Raw genomic sequence first — 19,051 nt, 5'->3', positions numbered from 1 at the left:
TCGAATGGATGCCACAGCAGCAAGAATGGATGAGGCAGAACAAAGAATCACCAATATAGAGGACGAATTCATGGAGAATAATGAAGCAGAAAAAAAGAGGGAGATTGAAGCCAAAGAGCACGATTTAAGAATTAGAGAAATCAGTGGCTCATTAAAAAGGAACAGCATCAGAATCATAGGGGTTCCAGAAGAGGAAGAGAGAGAAATAGGGACGGAAGGGTTATGTGAGCAAATGATAGCAGAAAACATTCCTAACCAGGGGAAAGACAGACATCAAAATCCAGGAAGCATAGAGGACTCCCATTAGACTCAACAAAAACCAACCATCCGCAAGGCATATCATAGTCAAATCCACAAAATACTCAGGCAAGGAGAGAATCATGAAAGCAGCAAGGAAAAAAAGTCCTTAACCTAGAAGGGAACACAGGTCAGGTTTGCAGCAGACCTATCCACAGAATCTTGGCAGGCCAGAAAGGAGTGGCAAGATATATTCAGTGCGCTGAACGAGAAAAATATGCAGCCAAGAATGCTTTATCCAGCAAGGCTGTCATTCAAAATAGGAGAAAGAAAAAGTTTTCCAGACAAACAAAAATTAAAGGAGTTTGTGACCACTAAACCAGCCCTGCAAGAAATTTTAAGGGGGACTCTCTGAGAGGAGAAAAGATGAAAAAAAAATACATATATACATACATACATGCATACCAAAAGAAACAAAGATTAGAAAGGACCAGAAAACACCACAGAAACTCCAACTCTACAAGCAACATCATGGCAATAAATTCATATCTTTCAGTATTTACTCTAAACATCAAAGAACTAATTGCTCCAATCAAAAGGCATAGGGTAACAGAATGGATAAGAAAGCAAGGTCCATCTATATGCTGTTTACAAGAGACCCACTTTAGACCTAAAGACACCTTCAGATTGAAAGTAAGGAGATGGAGAACCATCTGCCATGCAAATGGTCAACAAAAGAAAGCTGGAGTAGCCATACTTGTATCAGAATATCTAGACTTTAAAATAAAGACTGTATCACTAGATGAAGAAGGGCATTATATCATAATTAAGGGGTCTATCCCCCAAGAAGACCTAACAACTGTAAACATTTATGTGCCAAATGTGAAAGCACCCAAATATATAAATCAATTAATCACAAACCTAAAGAAACTCATTGATAGTAATACCATAATGTTAGGAGACTTCAACACCCCACTCACAACAATGGACAGATCATCTAATCAAAAAATCAACAAGGAAACAATGGCTTTGAATGACACACTGGACCAGATGGACTTAACGGATATATGCAAAACATTTCATACTAAAGCAGCAGAATATACATTCTTCTCCAGTGCACATGGAATGTTCTCCAGAATAGACCATATACTGGGACACAGATCAGCCTGGAGCAAGTACAAACCCATGCATATTTTCAGACCACAACACTATGAAACTCGAAATCAACAACAAGAAAAATTTTGGAAAGGTAACAAATACTTGGAGACTGAAGAACATCCTAATAAAGAATGAATTGGCTAACCAAGAGGTTAAAGAGGAAATTAAAAAGTATATGGAGGCCAATGAAAATGATAACACCACAACCCAAAACCTCTGGGACACAGCAAAGGCAGTTATACGAGGAAAGTATATAGCAATCCAGGCCTTCCTAAAGCAGGAGGAAAGATCTCAGATACACAACCTAGCCTTACACCTTAAAAGGCTGGAAAAGAATAGCAAATAAAACCCCAAAACAGCAGAAGACAGGAAATAATAAAGATTAGAGCAGAAATTAATGCTACCAAAACCAAAAAAAACAAACAAACAAAAAACAGTAGAACAGTTCAATGAAACCAGAAGCTGGTTCTTTGAAAAAATTGAGAAAATGGATAAACCACTAGCCAGTTTGATCAAAAAGAAAAAGGAAAGGACCCAAATAAATAAAATCAAGTAGGAAAGAGGAGAGATCACAACCAACACGGCAGAAATAAAAACAATAATAAGAGAATATTATGAGCAATTATATGCCAACAAAATGGGAAATCTGGAAGAAATGGACAAATTCCTAGAAACATATACACTACCAAAACTGAAACAGGAAGAAATAGAAAATTTGAACAGACCTATAACCAGTAAAGAAATCGAATTAGTATTCAAAAATCTCCCAAAAAAAACAGGAGTCCAGGGCCAGATGTCTTTCCAGGGGAATTCTACCAAACATTTAAGGAAGAGTTAACACCTGTCCTCTTGAAGCTGTTCCAAAATATAGAAATGTAAGGAAAACTTCCAAACTGTTTCTATGAATCCAGCATTACCTTGATTCCAAAACCAGAGACCCCACTAAAAAGGTTAACTACAGACCAGTTTCCCTGATGAACATGGATGCAAAAATCCTCAACAAGATATTAGACAACCGGATCCAAAAATACATTAAAAAAATTATTCACCACGACCAAGTGGGATTTATACCTGTGATGCAGGGCTTGTTCAATATCTGCAAAAGTAATAACGTAATTCATCACATCAATTAAAGAAAGGACAAGAACTATATGATCCTCTCAATAGATGCAGATAAAGCATTTGATGAAGTACAGCATCTTTTTTGAATAAAAACCCTCAAGAAAGTAAGGATACATGGATCATACCTCGAGATCACAAAAGGCATATATGAATCACACAACGCTAATATCATCCTCAATGGGGAAAAGCTGAGAGCTTTCCCCCTAAGGTCAGGAACAAGACAGGGATGTCCACTCTCGCCACTGTTATTCAACATAGTATTAAAGTATTGGAAGTCTTAACCTCTGCAATCAGACAACAGAAAGAAATAAAACACATCCAAATTGGCCAGGAGGAGGTCAAACTTTCACTCTTTGCAGATGACATGACACTCTTTCTATATGGAAAACCCAAAAGATTCCACCAAAAACCTACTAGAACTGATTCATGAATTCAGCAAAGTTGCAGGATATAAAATCAATGCACAGAAATCGGTTTCATTCCTATACACCAATAATGAAGCGGCAGAAAAAGAAATCACAGAATCGATCCCATTTACAATTGCACCAAAAATCATAAAATACCTAGGAATAAATCTAACCAAAGAGGTGAAAAATCTATATGCTGAAAATTATAGAAAGCTTCTGAAAGAAATTGCCAAAGACACAAAAAAATGGAAAAAGATTCCATGCTCCTGGATAGGAAGAACAAATACTGTTAAAATTTCAATACTGCCCAAAGCAGTCTACATAGTCAATGCAATCTCTACCAAAATAACATCAGCATTCTTCACAGAGCTAGAACAAGTAATCCTAAAATTTTTATGGAACCAGAAAAGCCCCCAAATAGCCAAAGCGATCTTGACAATAAAACCAAAGCAGGAGGCATCACAATCCCAGACTTCAAGCTATACTACAAAGCTGTAATCATCAAGACAGTACGGTACTGGCACAAGAACAGACACTCAGATCAATGGAAAAGAATAGAGAACCCATAAATGGACCCACAAACGTATGGCCAACTAATCTTTGACAAAGCAGGAAAGAATATCCAATGGAGTAAGACAGTCTCTTCCGCAAGTGGTGCTGGGAAAACTGGACAGCGACATGCAGAAGAATGAGCCTGGACCACTTTCTTACACCATACACAAAAATAAACTCAAAATGGATGAAAGACCTCAATGTAAGACAGGAAGCCATCAAAATCCTCAAAGAGAAAGTAGACAAAAACCTCTTTGATCTTGGCCGCAGCAATTTCTTAACACGTCTCCACAGGCAAGGGCAACACAAGCAAAAATGAACTAATGGGACCTCATCAAAATTAAAAGCTTCTGCACAGTGAAGGAAACAATCAGCAAAACTGAAAGGCAGTTGACAGAATGGGAGAAGATATTTGCAAATGACATATCAGATAAAGGGTTAGTGTCCAAAATCTATAAAGAACTTATCAAACTCAACACCTAAAAAACAAATAATCCAGTGAAGAAATGGGCAGAAGACATGAATAGACACTTCTCCAAAGAAGACATCCAGATGGCCAAACAACACATGAAAAAATGCTCAACATCATACATCATCAGGGAAATACAAATCAAAACCACAATGAGATACCACCTTACACCTGTCAGAATGGCTAACATTAACAACTCCGGCAACAACAGATGTTGGCGAGGATGCAGAGAAGGAGGATCTCTTTTGCATTGTTGGTGGCAATGCAAGCTAGTGCAGCCACTCTAGAAAACATTATGGAGGTTCCTCAAAAAATTAAAAATAGAACTACCCTACGACCCAGCAATTGCACTACTAGGTAATTATACAAGGGATACAGGTGTGCTGTTTTGAAGGGACACATGCACACTATGTTTATAGCAGCACTATCAACAATAGCCAAGTATGGAAAGAGCCTAAATGTCCATCGATGGATGAATGGATAAAGAAGATGTGGTGTATATATATTTACAATGGAGTATTACTCAGAAATCAAAAAGAATGAAATCTTACTATTTGCAACTATGTGGATGGAACTGGAGGGTTAATTTATGCTAAGCGAAATTAGTCAGTCAGAGAAAGACAAATATCACATGACTTCACTCATATAAGGACTTTAAGAGACAAAACAGATGAACATAAGGGAAGGGAAACAAAAATAATATAAAAACAGGGAGGGGGACAAAACAGAAGAGACTTAAATATGGAGAACAAACAGAGGGTTACTGGAGGGGTTGTGGGAGGGGGGGTGGACTAAATGGGTAAGGGGCATTAAGGAATCTACTCCTGAAATCATTGTTGCACTATATGGTAACTAATTTGGATGTAAATTTAAGAAATAAAATTAAAAATCAAAAAAAGAAAAAAAATATTATTTCCAGAACAGTGAAGCAACTTTTCTAGAAATATTCCCAAATTGGAAACAACCCAAGTTTTCATCAGCATAGCAATAAGTAAACTAATTGTGATATATCACATTTAATGAATGCTACTCAGCAATAAAAAAGAGCACTTTCTGAAACATGGAAAGAAAGTAGATGACTCTCAAAAACAGAATTTTAAGCAAAAGAAGCAAGTCACAGAAGAGTATACTTGAATGTTTCCATTTATAGAAAGTTCTAGAACAAAGCTATTCTTAGAAATCAGAATAGTGGTTGCCTGGGGCAGGAGATTGTGATTGACTAAATGGGGCAGAGGGATCTAACTATGTGGGATGTCACTGTATTAAATATTTTCATCTGGGCTTTCGATACAGGATTGTGTACATGTGTTAAAATTGATAAAGCTGTACCCTTGTATTTGTGCATTTTACTAGATATAAATTATACTCCAATGAAATACTGATTCTTTTATTACCACAGATAATAAGGTAGGATTCAAAATTGGATATTGATTAATGCTATTAGCAGGGCTGTGGACTTACTTTTTAGGAACAACTGAATCTTTTTTTTTTTTTTTTTTTTGCCCTGAGAGGTACCATATAGTTTACTGTTCTTTCTAAAGTATGTACTAATAAGAATGAGATGTTATGGTATTAATACCTTGGGACAATTCTAATAAATGGGACTGTGGTTTGCCAGGGTATCAGCTTTTAGTTTCAGAGTACATTAAATTTTAAGCTAGTCTTTAACAAATACTTTTGACAACTAGCAGAAATATTTCAAAATGTACAAAAGTATGGGTGGTAGCACTCTCCCTACCCCTCATTCATTTATTTATTCATTCATCCATTCATTTACATGTAATGGTTTATGGAGCCAGTGTTTGGATATTTTCTTTTGGAAGACAGTCTTGTCTTTTACCACCTACAGATATTAATAATTAGTTTAAGGGGCAACATGTAGTAATATATTGTGAAGGAAAATATTGCTAGTTCCATTTCATGAGAATGGTTTATTATGTACCTTTTTTTCATGGCAATAGACAATCTTCAAATATTGAGTTGGAATCTACGTGGAGTCACAACTTCAAATCTTTTGTCAAAATTAATTCATTAATTTCTTTCATACAGGCATAGTAACATATATTCTGTACTCTCCAAAAAATAACCTAACTCATGTTTTATATGTAAACATGGTAAATTGTAAAATGTTACATTCAAAGGCTGGGAATAAACATTTTAAAATTCTTATGTTATTCATTATTACACTTCCTTTTATAGTTCTTTTATCTCTGTCAGTGTAAATCAGTTTTAGTCTAAAAATTATCAGGACAAAAGATTCTTGGTATTTTGGTAATCTTAATATGGTTGGTGCAATTTGCAGTTGATTGATGTGTTCAAAAAGGAAACTCAAAACTGGAACATTGTTCAGTCTCTTTTTTAAAAGTTCAAATTACTTAGGTATGTATGTTTTTACTGATACGATTTTATGTATTGAATCTTAAATATCAATGAGTATGATTTAAAAACAAAAACTCAAGGGGAGGTAATGTAACTTCTAATGACAGAAAGGACAGATGGTGTGGAAGACATTTTGCAAAGAAGCTGTGTATATACTTGAGGTTAGTTGTGTTTTTATCTTTTAGTGTGCCTGTGGATAATCTATTAGTTGGAATAATATATAATACTAGTCATACCATTAATATAGCTTATTGAGATTCAACACTGTGGGAAGCTTCAACACTGGGGGATGCAATCAATAGAGATTATGCTTTGTTTTCTTATTTTGTAGACTCATCACATTAAAAAAATTAACATCCTCTATAATAATGATAAAGCAGTAAGTGTGTGTGTATGTGTATGTCTGTGTGAACCCTCAGTAAGGAATGTATAAAATAAGTATTCAAATTAGAAGCACTTCAAAGAATTATTGTTTAGTGTGAACTTTGAGGGAAAATTAGGTGCAGTATTCTTGAAAAAGGACAGTTCTCTGCAGTTTCAAAAAGGTGAAGAGGGTGTCTAGAAATGTCAGATCACTATCTTGTACACCTGAAACTAATACAACACTGTATGTTAACTAAGAGGAATTAAAGATAAAAACTTTAAATGTGAAGAATACCTAAAATGACATTAATAAAGACTTTGCAATTACCAAAATATAGAAATATATAGAATATATAGAAATATATAGAATATATAAAAATATATATAAAATATAGAAATATAGAAGATATACTTATAGAAAATATAGAATATAGAATATAAAATATAGAAAAATAATCACTTCAATCTGTGTGGGAGTATAATTAAAGAGAAGTGAAAAGTCCAGCATACATCACCAAGAGTGAAAGCAGGGTAAGGACAGTTATGGCTCACACAGGGAAGCTATACTTTATCATTTCCTTCTTCTATTTAAAATACTTCAGTAACTCCTTTTTACTTCATATTATTGCCTCTGATTGTCTTTCCAAATTTCTCTCTACTTTCTTTCAAAAGTACCATTTCTTCCTTTCATTGTAATTCTCTAAAAATTCTAGATTATTTTTGTTATCAATCATGATTAATCTTCTGCCATCTGAAGCCTGTGTCTTTTATGTAAATCTTTTTTAGCATTACTGTTGCATCTATTAACACACTGAAAACATATTTATAACCATATATCTATTTCTTCCAGAAGACTATGAGCTCTCAATTTCAGGAAACATATTCCATTATATTTATAGCCTTAGGATCTACTATAAAGCCTGACTATAGTAAATGTTTAGTAATATGTTAATTTAAAAATAGCCATTTAAAAGTTTCCTTTTTTGCAAACACCTAGTCAGGGAGTATAAGACCTCACTAAAATAAAATATTCAGAGATATTCATAAATGCCTTATTATTATTACTCAATGTAAAAATACCCTTGAATTTATGATAGGTAGCAAAAATGCACTCAATTTGTGCCTTAAACCTGAACATTACCTTTCAATATTTGAACATTATTCAAAAAATCAAATGAAACTAAACCTTTATAAAGAAAAACTTTGGACGCCTTCTTCACCCAACTCTGCTCCAAAACAAGCCTCTCCAAATTCTTTTATTTCTTATTGTATTTTCACATTTACAAATAATACATCCATACTGCATTTTCTCAGTTTTATACATTATTAATTTATAATTATGGAATATATCTCATCATTATACTTTCTTCCTTCAAATATTATATCACTATTTTTGTTAAATCACCCTTAGTACCATAAATACTGTTTACTTCTGAGCCATGTAGTTTTCTCTCTTTTTCCTTTCACTTGTTTGTAATATTTTGTTATTTATTGACTTAATATTTGCTTTATTTCTAATTCCTTAGTGCTATGTATTAAACATGCAAGTGAACAATCATTGCCATTATTTTGCTCAGCCAGAGAGGTCTCCATCTTCAATTTAATACCATTAATACCTAACTGATCACATTCCTAAATAGGTGTCACTGCCACATCTTCCAAGTTTTATGAATGGTAGCATTATTCCACATGGCCATGTAGCTTAAAATTAACTTTTATTTCTTGTGTCAGAAGATTTTTTAATTGAAAGTAACATAAATTCATCCCAAATTGGCTTAGTAATACCAAATTTACCAGTCCTTATAAAAGGAAATTGCAGAGCTGGGCCACGAGAAGGTTGGTTGTTATGGGAGTAGAATAGCTCATATTGTTGTCAAAAATGGTTGACATTCACTAATTACTCTGTCAAGTTTAATTAATACTTCCCAACCGTCTAGACTGGTCAGACATGAGTTCACAGGGGGCTGAGCTATGAGATACATCCTAGTGATACTATGCTGTGCTCAAAATTGTCTCAAAGATTTACTAATCTTGATTATATTATTTTAATACTATTAAAATAGAAACTCACCAAATTTCCCACTGAAACAGTTTTTTGATCCATTACATAGTTTCATCAGAAATATTTAAACTTATGTGAGTCCCAGTGTATTAAAATACTTTGGTTACATTTAGAATAACTGGGCAACTGTCAACCATGAACATCTTGGAGAAGCACTCTTGTTTCTCAAGAGGATGAAAAAGAATTAATAATATAATAAACATTTGTATAAACAGGATAAAACAAAACTTGCAATGGCAACAGCTGGCTAATCATTTTCACATGTTTTAACACCTCTGGTTCATCCTCCACACACCTGACAGATATTATACACACAATGATTATGCAATATCATTGTTTAAACAAAACCTTTTATAACTACCACTGGTTTAATATATCTACAGTGTCATCTCAAGATCCTAATAGCTTCTCTCAAGGATCACTTCCCCTTTCTTAGAAGGTCAAGAGAACTTCCTATGTGCCATTTATATTATAACAATAATATTGCTGTATGTGATATTTGGGTCTGGGTTGCTTTTGTTTTGTTTTGTTTTGTTTTGTTTTGTTTCAAACTCAGTTGTAAATTCTTGAGGTTGGGCACCACATTTTATAAATCTTTGTATTCTTTATAGAATTCAGCCCAGTACCTTGCATGTATCAAATACTTAGTATTTGTTGAGTAAATTAATTTTATGTATGAAAGAAGACAGGCTTTATCTAATAAGCTGAAAAACTTCTGGGAAATCATTGACTTTTTAAAATCTTAAAGGTCATGTTTCCCTGCATTGGCTATTTTTTGTAATTTGTCAATGCTTACTGACATCACACAGCTAATGCGATTTTTTAAAATGTGGACTATGGTGAACTTCACATAGGAGTTAATTCAAATATTCTAGGCATCAAGCTATACTGAATATGAAGTCATTTTCTTAGCTTATTTTAATTTAGTGTGAGATAGTTGCATGTTTGGCAACACCTCTTGACACTGGAGCTATCAATGATAGTCTTTTTTTTTTTCTTTCATTTTTCTTCTTCCTTTTTTGGGGAAGTAGCAGTGCAGTCACATCTTGTGAAATGCCCTGTATGGGTTATACACGTTCAGAATCATATACTAAAATTATAGCAGCAGATACAAACATCTTAAGTTTACTTTTAGGCTGTATTAACTTTTTGTTGATCTTTTTGGTTTACTTCATCAGGTGTGTGAGCCTTTGTTTTAATCAATATGACTTTGTCTATGTCTTTCTGATTTAAATCTTGCCATTTGCAATAATGTGGATGGAACTAGAGTGCATTATGCTAAGTGAAATAAGTCAGTGAGAGAAACATAAATATCATATGATTTCGCTCGTATGTGGAATTTAAGAAACAAAACAGATGAACATAGGAGAAAGGAAGGAAAAATAAGATAAAAACAGAGAGGGAGACAAATCATAAGACACTTAAATACAGGGAACAAACTGAGAGTTTCTGGAGGGGTGTTGGGTACAAGGATGGGCTAAATGGGTGATGGGCATTAAGGAGGGCACTGGTTGGGATGAGCACCAGGTATTATATGTAAGTGATGAGTCACTAAATTCTAGTCCTGAAACCATTATTACACTGTATGTTAACTAACTTGGATTTAAATGAAAAAAAAAAAAACAACTTTAAATGATTCACATATCTAAGCTTAGAAGCACGCTTTTTCTCTCTCCCCTTCTTCCCTTCTGCTTTCCACTCTAATTTTCCTCTTCTCCCCTTTTCTCTCTTATTATTCCCAGTACCTCAAAAACATAGAAGTTGTTTAACATGTATGTAACATTGATCCAAATGAAATTAAACTGATTTAGCAAAAATATGGAGAGCCATCAGGGAGATTCAGAAATCCAGGGCATAACATTGAGTGACTCAAAGACATAGGAGGAAGACACTGTTCAGCATAAGGCATGCCTTTAAATATTACACACTGCTCATAAGCATGCATGCATAACTATTTTCCTGCATATAAATTCTTCCCAAAAGGAATGTGTGTGTGTATATGTGTATATATATATATGTATATATATATATATATATATATACATGTATATATATATATATATATACATATATATATATATAAAACAAAGAACCTAGATAAAAATTTAAAAGACTGTTAATATAATATTGAAGATGTAGAATTATCAACATGATAATTCTAATCCTATATCCTGTTCAAAAATTCAACTTTCTGTTACCTGTTTTTACAGCATGCAAACAGACTCTGAAGCAATGTGAAACAAAATGCCCACCTTGGCAATGTGGTATCTTTTTTAGAGCTCAGCAAATTATTCCCTTCTTTTATAATCACCTAAGAAATACACTGTATAACCAAGGTTATGAAATTCTCTACCCCTTGAAGTCTGTGCCTTTGCCCAGACATCTGGGAATTCACTAAAAGATGAAAGGGCTTCTTTTGGCATAGGCCTTTGAACACAGTGCTAATCCCTTCACTTTGGCTTCAGAGCACTATGCAGTTTAAGATAATAAAGACATTCTTTCACATTTTATTGGCAATATTGTCAAAGAGCCTTAGTATTTCCATAGAAGGTATCATGCATATACATGCACAGATAGATTAAATATATAATTTATAATGCCAAAAGACTGTATCTTGTGAATGTGGAGTTTATGATATTCATAATGATCAGTCACTATATTTACATTGCTAGGTGTTCTTTTTGTCATAGCATTAACAATGCCTTATAATGAATACAATGGTTGGTGTGAGTAAATATATTATTTGATAGAAAACACTTCTAAATTATATGACTGGAAAACCTAAGCTTGACTCTTTCGTTGAAACATGAAAAATTACTTATATTTTTATTAGTTGGCATATTAAATTTTATATACTTAGACTACTAGGTGACAATTATCTGGAATAAACCGTAAGAAGTGTTTATAAGTTTCTTGGGGTGCCTGGGTGGCGCAGTCGGTTAAGCGTCCGACTTCAGCCAGGTCATGATCTCACGGTCCGTGAGTTCGAGCCCCGCGTCAGGCTCTGGGCTGATGGCTTGGAGCCTGGAGCCTGTTTCGGATTCTGTGTCTCCCTCTCTCTCTGCCCCTCCCCCATTCATGCTCTGTCTCTCTCTGTCCCAAAAATAAATAAACGTTGAAAAAAAAAAGAAGTGTTTATAAGTTTCTAAAGTCACCATTCATGCTAAATTTTAGAGAAAATCTCGAGGTGATTGAAAACCTCAAGATGAAAAAAAAATGAATTAGTGAAATTGAAGGCATTTTCAAAAATGAGGATTTTCATTGTAATAATAGAATATCCTCCTAGTTTGGACAATAATTCTGAGAGTTTGTGCTGTCATAATTTAATAGGGTACAAAGTTTTTAGTTAAAGGAGATGAAAAAACATTGTTCCTTACTGCTATCATCATAGATTAGATTTATCTAGTGTTTACTGTGTGCCTAGTACAGTTAACCCTTGACCAACAGGGGTGTAAAAAGCCTAGGTTTGCTTATATGTAGATGTTTTTTGATTCAGTACAATGCTATAAATGCATCTTCTCTTCATTATTATTTTCTTAATAACACTTTCTTTTTTCTCACTAACTTTATTATAAGAATACAGTATCCAATACATACAGAATACAAAATATGTGTTAATAAACTGTTTATGTTATTGGTAAGCCTTCTGGTCAGCAGGCTATTACTAGTTAGGTTTGGGAGGGGTCAAAAGTTATAGGGGATTTTCAAGTACAATGGCAGGTAAGTACTATGATGTTCAAGGGTCAGTAGTGCTGTTTTACTTGCTTACATGTCTTACCTGAATTGTTTGTATTTAATTTCATAACATTTCTTTTTTTTAATTTTATTTGTTTATTTTGAGAAAAAGCACACAGGGGAAGGGTAGAGAGAGAGGGAGAGAGAGAATACCAATCAGGCTCTGCATTGTCAGAGTGGAACAGAATGTGGGGCTAAAACCCACAAACCATGATGAGATCATGACCTGAGCTGAAATCAAGAGTCCGATGCTCAACAGACTGAGTCACCTAGGTTCCCCTAATTTCATACTATTTCTAATACTACATTAATTCCCATGAAAATATTAACGCTTAGGGAAATTAAGTAACTGGCCTAATTTTACACAGCCAGTAATAGGACAGGCTGAGATTCAACCTAGAATCTTCTGGATTCCTTCAAAAAGTTTGAGTTTTTGACTATTTCATATTTATATGTTTACCCTAGCAATAATCAGAATGCCATCCAGAGAATACTACTGAGAAAAATCTGTTTAATATTTTAATTGAACAAAATGGTGAAAATGAAAATTAGCCTGCGTAATGTAAGAGATGATGCAGAATGTGTGACTGAAGTATCAGGGTGCTTGGTGGGTGTTTTTAGGCCAGAAAGTTTCACAGATATTGCATAACCAGAAATTAATTTGGTAACAAATTCTTCTAAAAATGCAAATAAGCCCTTCCTCTCAAGGGTTAACAACATGAGCTTAAGTTTCTTAGATGTTCACACTTATGTCTGATAATTAGATTGCTTAACACTCAGGATAAATTGAGATTGTTATGGAAGGAGAGAGTGTTTTTTTCTTTTGGTGAGGGGAGGGCAAGAAGTGTTAATTGCACAGGCTGGTTCAAGCAGGATGTCACCGTGGGGGACTTTAATCAAATTAATGTAATATTCATATATCCCACCATTCCTTCTGCAGATTTAATATACAGTTTAAATATTCCTACAGCAATACTCTATGTCGTTTCTTTCCATTTAAATAATCACTAATTTATTTTGGTTTGACTACATGTATAATATTCATGTGTTGTTATAAGTAAAAATAGTAAAGTAATCCTTCTTCAAATGTTATAGGAAACATAAAATTAAAAATATTGACAGTATTTTCAACTCTTTATCACAAAATTGCAAAGATTCTTAGGTTATCTGATCTAAAGCCCCTTTTTTTCTTTTTTTAAATTTTTTTGATGTTTTTATTTATTTTTGAGACAGAGACAGAGCATGAGCAGGGGAGGGATAGAGAGAGAGGGAGACACAGAATCTGAGGCAGGCTCCAGGCTCTGAGCTGTCAGCACAGCTGACACAGGGCTCGAACTCATGGACTGTGAGATCATGACCCGAACCGAGGTCGGACACTTAACCGACTGAGCCACCCAGGCGCCCCTAAAGCCGCTACTTTTCATAAAAGGAACATTGAGATTGGATTGCACCATTAACATAACTAATGAATTTGCATTTGTATTTAGTAAGTATTCTTCAGTGTAGAAGAAGTTTCACAATTTTAATTTTCACGCAGCCTTATTGCTCTTCTCCTAATCACAAATTTCTTGCAAAGAGCATATTTAAGAGTCACTCTTTAACCCATGAGAATATAATTTTTGCCCTAATTTTTCCACTAGTGAAGTTCCTAGGTGCTCTGGTCACCTCGCTATGGCAATGTCCAATATGCACATTTGTTGTCATCTTTCCTAACCTCTTAACATCATTTGGACCTATTGTTCACTCACTTTTGCTTGAAAAACTGCTACCCCTTTTCCTCCACAGCAATATCTGCCTTCCTCTTCTCATTCATTCTTGTCTTCTCTTGCCACCTCTGCTTCTACCTGTCAATTAATTAGTGTCTGATTATTCTGTTGTTTTCTACACTTTCTTCCTAAATTCATATTGATCCAAGGCTTAAATACTATTAATACATGAATCATTTTTAAATGTTCTTCCTCAAACTGTATTTCTCCTGGGAGATAAAGATTTCTATATCCAACCACCTAGTCTGTATTTTAACTATATAACTCTATAAAGTTATATAGTTATATAAAAAAATTTCCCTTTCCTCCAGCTCCTGGAAATCACTGCTATCCTTTCTGTCTGTATAGATATGCCTATTATGGATATTTCATACAAAAGGAATCATGCAACATGTGACTTTTCATATCTGATTTCTTTCACATAAATATATGTTTTTCAGAATCACCTATGTGGCTACATGTACCAGAATATGATTCCTTTTCAAGGATGAATAACATTCCACTTCATGGATTTTGTGCATTTTCCATATCTATCCATCAGTTGATAGAGAAATGTTTTCCCTTTTTATGTATTATGACTAAGATTATCAATATTCTCGTACAAATTTCAGTGTGTTTTCCCTTCTTGTGGGTATATAGGTAGAGAGTGGAAGTGCTGGGTCATATGGTTACATTATGTTTAATGTTTTGAGGAATATTGAAACTAATTTATAAAGCAGCCTCACCATTTTATATTACCAGCAGCAATGTACGAGGATTCCAATTTCTTCACAACTTCACTAATGTTTGTTATTGCCTGTCTTACTATATTCATGCTTTGGGTGTGATGTGGTCACTCATTGAGGTCTTAATTTGTGTTTTGTAATGACCTATGATATTCAAAATCGCTTTATGTGTTTATTCTCCATTTACATATCTTTTTGGAGAACTGTATGCTCAAAATATTTGCCTATATTTTTAAATGTTTATTATTGAGAGACAGAGAGAGACAGAGCATGAGCATGGGAGGGGCAGAGAGAGAAGGAGACACAGAATCCAAAGCAGGCTCTAGGCTCTGAGCTGTCAGCACAGAGCCCGACACGGGGCTCAAACTCACAAATTGCGAGGTCATGACCTGAGCCGAAGTCAGATGCTTAACCACTGAGTCACCCAGGTGCCCCAATATTTGCCCATTTTTAAATTGGGTTGTCTTTATATTGTTGAGTTATTTATATATTATATACACAAGTTATATATATAAGTTCTTTACATATTCTTGATGTTACACTCTTGTCAGATATATGATTTACAAATATTTTTCTTTTTGCGGAGAAGGCATTGCTGTTTATCTATGACAGTTATTCCACACCCATGATCCTCTCCAGTCAGAAGTTCTTTGAAATGGTGCCAGAGGTCTTGGCCAGTTGGAAGATGGAGTCATCTGAATCATGACTCACCCATCCTGCAAATGGCCCCACAGATAGCATAAGTTTTAAATTTATGACTAAACTTAGACTGTTCAACTTGCCTGTCACTTTGTCAACCTCCACCATGTTCATCTGGATGCATGCACGGTCATTGGTGTGTATGATGTGGTTGCTGGTAGAGCATTTCTACCACACATACAGGTCCAGGAAATGGACCATTTCATGTCAATATTTGTATATGGTACAAATTTGGTTTCCAGCTATACCTGTGGACCAATTATCCTACCACTCCTTATAAAATGGACTATTCTTTCTCCATAAAATATATTCATCATCCTTGTGGAAAATCAATTGGCATAAATAATATTGGTTTGTATATCTTCCTTATGCCAGCACCATAAAGTCTTGATTACTGTAGTTTCTTAATAAGTTTTGAGGTCTAGATGTGTGAGCGCTCCAGGATTGTTCTTCTTCCACAATTTTGTTTGGTTTATTCTTAGTCCCTTGTATTTTCAAATAAAATGTAGAATTAGTTTGTAATTTTACAGTGTGTGTGTGTGTGTGTGTGTGTGTGTGTGTGTGTGTGTGTGTAATCATCACACTATACACCCTAGGAAAAAAATCATGTTGTACAATCTGAATATGTAAAATTTTTGCTTGTCAACCAAATCTTAATAAAGCTAGGGAAAAAAGAGTACCATAGAATTAGTTTGTCAGTTTCTACAACAAAGCCACCTGGTATTTGACAGGGATTTTGTTTGTTTGTTTTGAACTATAGAAAAATTTGTGGATCATTGCAATCTTAACAATATTATTTTTCAATTCATGTACATGAGGTGTCTTTCTATTTCTTTAAGACTTCTGTGAAGTTTTTAGTATACTAGTCTTCTACTTCTGTTAAATTTATTTTAAATGTTTAAATATTTTATTCTTTTCAATGTTATTTTAAATATAATTGTTCGCTGAATTTTATTTTATAATTGTTCATCTCTAATGCCTAGAAATACAGTTGATTTTTATATATCGATCTGTGTCCTACAACCTGATCAACTCATTTATCTAATTGGTTTTGGGGGAATCAAAAGTATAGACTCCTTCGTGTTTTCTTTGTGGAAGATCATGTCATCTACAAATACTGTTTTATTTCTTCTGTTCCAATGTGTATGCCTTTTATTTCTTTTTCTTAATTGCACTCACTAGATTCTTTAGTACAATGTTTAATAAAAGTTGCCTGGGCAGATATTTTGTCTTTTCCTAATCTTTGGGTGAAATCCTTCAGTGTTTCCTATTTAAGTACAACCTTAACTAGGGGGTTTTCTTAGATGCCCATTATCAGGTTGAGGAAGATCTCTCCTTTTCCTAGTTTGGTGAATATTTTATCACACAAGAGTGTTACATTTTGTAAAATATTTTTCTGCATCTATTGAAATGACATATTGGCTTTTGTCTTTTATTATGTTTTAATACATTGTTTTTTTTGTTTTTTGTTTTTTTTGTGTTTTGAAAAACTCTTGCATTCCTGCGATCATTGCACCTTGGTTATAAGATTTATTCCTCTTTTTGTTTGGGTGGATTTATTTTACTAGTATATTGTTGAGTATCTTTTTGTTTATATTTATAACGTATAGTGACCAATAATTTTATTTTCTTGTAGTACTTTGGTCTAATGCTGGCATCAAGGTAATACTGGCTATTCAAAATGAGTTGATATATATTTCCTGCTCCTCTGTCTTAGTGGGGAAGAGTTTGAGAAAGATTGATATCCATTTTTATTTAACTGCTTCGTAGAATTCAATAATGAAAACATCTGATTCTGAGATTGTATTTGTGAGATATTTTCTAATTACTAACTTACCCTTTGCTTCTTATTATTTATTCAATTTTTCTTTTCTTAAATCATTCCCAGTAATTTGACTCTTTCTAGGATTTTGCTCATTTCAGCTGAATTATCTAATTTGTTGTCATACAACTATTATATATTTTTTTGATCATTTTTATTTCTGTAAAGTAGGTAGTATGTCCCCTTTTCCAATTTTAGTAGTTTGAGTTTGTTCTTTTATTGTCTTGGTCCATCTAGCTATGGGTTTGTCAGTTTTATCTTTTTTAAGAATCAACTTTAAAAAAAATTTCTCTATTGTTTCACTATTCTTTGTTTCATTTATTTCTGTTCAAAACTTTATTATTTCTTTCCTTTTGCTTGTTTTGAGGCTAGTTTGCTAGTCTTTTTTTAATGTCCTAAGGTAGCCAATTGTATTGTACTTTGCTTGTTTAGTTAGTTTTCTGAGCAAATTCTGTAAAGTTTATACTGTTTTTCATTTGTGACCACTATGTGATTTGTAGCTTAGTGATTAGCTAATGATTGGACAGAAATTTATTCAAATTCCTGGAACCATAAGTCTTCCAGTCTTTGCCAAAGAGCTCTATGAACACGTTGTGGCATGTCTTAAACACTCAGCCAGACAGTTTTCAGCTTTGCTTTAATCTACACTTTGTGAAGGTACAAAGTCTCATGGTTTGCCAAAATTGAGTTCTCAGGGCCTTTTTCAGATTTCTTTGAGCATCTTCACAGTCCTACACATACATATAGTCTAGAGACCCAGGGATTTCTTCAAAGACACCTATGATATCTCATTCCCCAGCAGTTTTTTGTAAGTTTTTTAGTTTGTTCCACTCAATTGCCATCCATCCCTTCAGATAATGATGATATTAACCAATTATCTCTATTTTTTCCTCCAGGGGAAAAGACTGCTCAGATGGGGAAGGTCTAAGTCAGGTCAGTGTTAGACAACCTAACAATTTGCAATTTATTGGAACCAGTTGACAAAACTCATAGGAATCTCTGGGAATCAAGCTTAAGAGGAGCTTCAACAGCATTCTGTATTCTCCATATAAGCTAGATGAAGACATTGTCTTTCTTGCTCATTAAAGTGTTACCAGTACAAGTACAAAACATTCACACAATAGAACTGTTGTATATTTTTGAATGAATAAATAAATGGGTGAATAAATGAATTTGAATTTCCCTTAAAAGTATATATATATACTCTTTTTGAATGACCGTGACACCTCAGGAATTGAAACAACTTGAGATCAACTTAATAAGTATTTATAAAACCAGAGTGATAGTTTAAAGATAAAGTCAGCATAGGCTAGGTCTTGTAGTAATGAACAACCTCAGAATTGTAGTAGGAACACAACAGTTAAGGCTTTTCTCTCCCACATCAAATGACTGTTGATGTTTACATGTTTACCTGTTGTTTTAATCCATGGTATCTTCATGTTAGAACTCAGGCTTAAAAAGGAGCTTTTATCTTCAACATTGCTACTTTCTATGGAGGAAGGAAAGAACATTGCTAACCACATCTCCTTCTTAAAACTACTCTTTTAAATGCCAC

Source organism: Felis catus, chromosome A1 (assembly GCF_018350175.1).
Source record: "Felis catus isolate Fca126 chromosome A1, F.catus_Fca126_mat1.0, whole genome shotgun sequence".
NCBI lineage: Eukaryota > Metazoa > Chordata > Mammalia > Carnivora > Felidae > Felis > Felis catus.
Note: the sequence above shows the minus strand (reverse complement) of the source record.